We start from the raw sequence: 5,000 nt of genomic DNA, 5'->3' as shown, positions 1-5,000 counted from the left end.
GAGTGCTGATGCAGCTGGTTGCTGGAGCTGGAGGCCTGGAAGGGGAGTGGGGGGGGGGGGGGGGGGGGGTCTTTAGTGAAAAAGATACGATCTTGAAGACAATGTGGCAAGACGGAGAGAGTCTTCCTGGTAATTAGGAAGTAAACGTGTGTAACTAACGACCGTATACCACCCTCAGGGAAAAGGGAGTCTGCCCACTTGACAACTAAACATGGTGCTCAATTACAGCATTTCCTGTCTCACTACTCGATAATGGATGATACTATCCTAATGCAGCTAGGTCCTCGTATAGCCGTTTCAAATGAACGGCAACATGTAATGGTTTAAAAATAATTAAGTAAACAAAACAAGTAAACATGTCTTTAAGAGTGAAGTGGGTGCAGAAGTAAAGAATTAGACAAGTTAGACAAGTTTCTGACATTTAAATCCAAGAAAGAATTTAGTCCTGTCAGGAAATGTCATGGAGCATGAGTACACAGCTCACAAGTCATTCATGGGCCAATAATTAGACCCTCGTCCTGATAGGCAGGGTCATGGACCATGAGCAGACAGTGCCCCCACATGTCCACATACACACAGACAAAAGAGAAAAAGGCAAAAATCCTGTAGAAAATGAAGAATGAAAGGGTTGGACTCTGGTAGAAGAGAGATAGTGAAAATTGATGGAGGAAAACGTCAGTTAATTTCCATATGAGAGGCATGTTGGAAGTCGATGTATTGGGACAGAAGCTCAAACTTACAGTTACCAAACTGATTTACACCAACATTCTCCTCATGATCAGGACTGTATCCAACTTTTTATGAAATGCGACCCAACGTATCAGTCGATGGCTGCTGCTGAGAGCTGAATGCACGTCCAGAGGGTCGAACATAGCTAATGTTTACTGCTGTAGATACTGAATTTAGTGTTTAATTGAGTGAGTTATTGTAGCCTTTGATGCTCATCATTTCTCATTCCCTCCTCTGTCGTGATTTTATTCAACTTCAACTTAATACTGTGACTCCTATAACTGGCAAACTCAGACTTATTCTCATTCTTGCATCAGCAAAAGTATGATGGAACCAGTGCCTTGTAGAATCACTTCAAACATTTTTTTTTCTTTAGGAGATAAAAGAACAGCATCAGGCTGGCCCCTCTGAAGCCACGCGAGGAATTCATTTTATGTTCAGTCTCATGTCCGATTTCGAGCTGACTTCAGAGGGATCTCTGCTCATGATTAAAACCGGTGGGCTTCACCTTAATTTGAGTCTCAAAAAAAAAAGTGAATGTCCTGGAAGTAAAGCATTGAAGGGCAGGGTAGAAAATTAGTTAATGAATAAGGAAGAAAGACAAAGGTGTCATGTTCAAGAGCACAAGGGGAAGAATTCCAAATGCTTGCTTGCATCGGATCTTTCTAACTTCTAATGATCTCTTTATCCATAAAAAAAGCTTTGCTCTTATCTGTTCAAATGTGTCAGATTGCGCCAGGCAAAATAATGCCCCAACACCAGAATTAGGCCTAAATAATGATTCAGAGTTAGGGATAGGGGTTCACACAAATCTGGCTAGTAGAAATCCATCTTGCAGCCCCTTCTCTTTACATTCATATGGCACAGGGTTTTTACACCTCCACTGTAGTGGTAAAGAGCCACAGGTAAACAATGACAAAACACACATATCCTCATTAGTTCATCGCTCTCTCACCCTTGGAGTTTATCTATGGCATCTTCCTGTGCTGCCCATTATACATTTGACTCAGTGCATGCCTTATGTGCATAGACTCTCTGGCTTGATCCCTTCATGTGTAATTGAGCAAACACATGGATCCTGTTGAACAATGCTTATCTTAGCAGCCTCTCCAAAACAGCCTGTGGCCTGCAGCTTAGTGGTATAAGGACCTTGAAAAGCATCACACAGATGTACCTCTCTTGCAAAGTGCAGAGTATCAGAGTAGTGTTGGTGTTATAAAACCACTGCATGTTTCTGTGTGTGCTCTGTGACAACATAACAAAATCTAGACATCAATGACACAGCTTAAAGTGAGCTCTGATAGGACATCCAACAAGCCTGACAGTATGCTTATGTGGTCAGCCAAGCATTCTTTAGCATGTGTGTATGAGCACCCCTTGGTCTGTGCAGTGTCTACGGTTATACTTGTACAACATAATGTCTCTGGGCAGTGGGGGGTCTGGCAAAAAGGCCCTCCTACACAGAACACACGGAGTATTCATATCCCTCAGGTATTTCAGGAAAGACTTCCAGGACAGGGTTCAGTGATTGCCTGACACATCGGACATGGCCTACACTGGGAAACAGCCCCTTAACAATTCCCTTGTAAGCTCCTCTCTGCAAACATATGGTAGACAATGGCCCACGCTTTGTTAAAACTTCCACCATTGCTGTTCAGGCAGAGTACTAGGGCTTTGGAGTGCACCGGTTTAAAGAACACCAACTCTGACTTAATAATTTATATCTACTCTTACAGAGGTGAGGCCACTAGCCGGAAAAGAATGCTTTAAAAAGTCAAGATTCCCACAACGTATTTGTCGGTAGTGTATGGGAGAGTTAGACAGAGAGAGATAGAGCGACAACTATTGTATGACTTTGTGGCAATGGCTATTTTTTGGCTTGAGAACCCTGATTTGTGAAATTGACCCCTCACTGTACGAGGAACATCCCACAGATAATTTGACTCTGTTGAAGAAAAGGGATTAGTTGAATATGATATCTGGCAGAAAAGGTCGCTATGTGGTTTGGGAGCATTTTTCTCGTATCACCCCTCATAAGGTAAAATGTGACATGAGACCAAACTCTGTCCTTTAATAATACTGCAACAATCCCTAACTGAGGAAGAGGAGGGAATAATATGGCCTGGACCAGACCTAGGCCTACTACACAAAATGAATGTGGAATAGATGGTATGCCTTCTCATTTGGCAGTGACTTCCACAGTTCTTCTGAACAATTCTTGCAAATTGGACTAACATTTTCTTAACATAAATGTTTACATTTGTAAGCCTAAACGCCCAGGCAGAGTGAGCTTGATGAAGCAATGGTGGATATGATCATTAAATATTAGCAGCCATTCTCGATTGTTGAGGATAACATTTTTTGTACAAAAGCTGCACCCATCCTATGTGCTTTCCAGCAGAAATTTTCTGAAAACCATGGTGTCCAAAAGATATATGGAAACAAAACTTCAAGTTATCAGTGACGTGTCCACCTGTGAATACATTGCCCTGACATAAGACATGTGGACCTCACTAAACACAGATGCCCTTATAGGGGTCACCGGCCATGCTGGGCTATTTTAAACTTTCAAAGGCACACATAATCACACACACACACACACACACACACACACACACACACACACACACACACACACCCACACACACACACACACACACACACACAACCCAGAACATTGCAGAGGCCAAGGAACACTTTCATAGAGAGTGGTGGTGAATCACAGAGAAGGTCACAGCTTTTGTCACAGACAAAAGAGCAAATATCGTTGCCTCAGTGAACAAATTTAAACTTCTATGAGTGAGTTGTTTTGAACTTGACGATAAACACCACTGACCTTGAAACCACCACATATATCTTTTTTTTTTTTCAAAACAAGTACAACAGCGAAAGAAAAGCTTGCTTTGAATCACCAACGGCTGGATATAATAATCCAATAAATTGAGACCAGATGGAACAGTACATACACATGATGTTTCAGAGAATCCTTCAGCAGAGAGAAGCAGTGGTGACAGCACTGTCCTCAACAGCCATTGAACCTCTCTGTTCAAGAGAATTACTACTTGTGTTGATGTTTTATAGCAATTTTTAGTAGCCACCACTGAGCTGTCAAAATTAAAAAATATCTCAGCATCTGAGGTGGGTCTCTTATTTTATGAGACATATGAGACTTATATTTCAATGTAGTTACTTCAAAATGGTTTACATTATGTTTTACATTTCCTTGTCATTCATTTTATTTTGCATATAGGTCATTCTTATGGTCAGGCTGCTACAAAGAAGCCTGGTGGAGAAGCAAGCAAGAGTTGAAAGTCCAACAGCCCTCCAACAGCTTCATGATTTGCAAGCTACCTTGCAAGCTACCCAGAAGGGGAATTTGTTAGACTGCTTTTAAAAAATGTAACCCATTGTTAAGTTTAAGAAACATATATCAAATATAAGCCAAATAATATCATATCAACACATGGTTTTGGTCGTTCAAATATTCTAGGGCGTTTCGCGGCAAACACTGTCATTCTTGATACTGTTGTGTTCTTGATAGACGTGTTAAATCCGTTCAAATCAGTTCAGAACAATTGTTTCGTTTTGCTCGAACAATTTGGATGTTCCACTTTTGCCATCTCTACAGGGCAGCAAGCCAGAACAGACACAATCAAAGTGTACCCACAAACATTGACAGACAAACAACTCAGGAAACACTAAGGTTTAAATACACAGGGCTAAAATAGAAGACGAGACACAGGTGGGCAGTAACAACGAGACCAGCCAGGCAGTAATGAAAAGGGCGCGAACAAAGGCGCATGGGATAACGAAAGCACATGGAACACAGGAAGTAAACAAAGAAGCACATGGCCAACCAAGAAAGCAAACACAAGGAACAGAAACACAAGAGAGGGCAAAACAAAGGAAACACATATTTCAGAATATATATCCTGGACAGGGTGGAGACCAGTATCTTGTTTTGTATTTGAAATCTTCCCATCAGGTTTGTATTGATCTGAAACGATGACATGATAACCCTATTTATGAGCAGTTCATTTCTTAAGATTCTTAATTTTTTGCTTTAACTCCACAGATATTCTACACAACAGGTGTTTTCAAAGGATGTAGACATACACCCAACCATATCCTGTTCTGATGTGCGGAGAGAGTATAATCTCTCCATGTCAGGGCCTCAAGCAGGTTTTTCTCAGTGCTGGGCCAAGCATAAAATATGAGACTACAGACAGTCACTAGTGAGCTGGTGCTTTTTCTTTCCCTGAAAAAGGCCA

Source organism: Clupea harengus, chromosome 17 (assembly GCF_900700415.2).
Source record: "Clupea harengus chromosome 17, Ch_v2.0.2, whole genome shotgun sequence".
Classification (NCBI taxonomy): Eukaryota; Metazoa; Chordata; class Actinopteri; order Clupeiformes; family Clupeidae; genus Clupea; species Clupea harengus.
Note: the sequence above shows the minus strand (reverse complement) of the source record.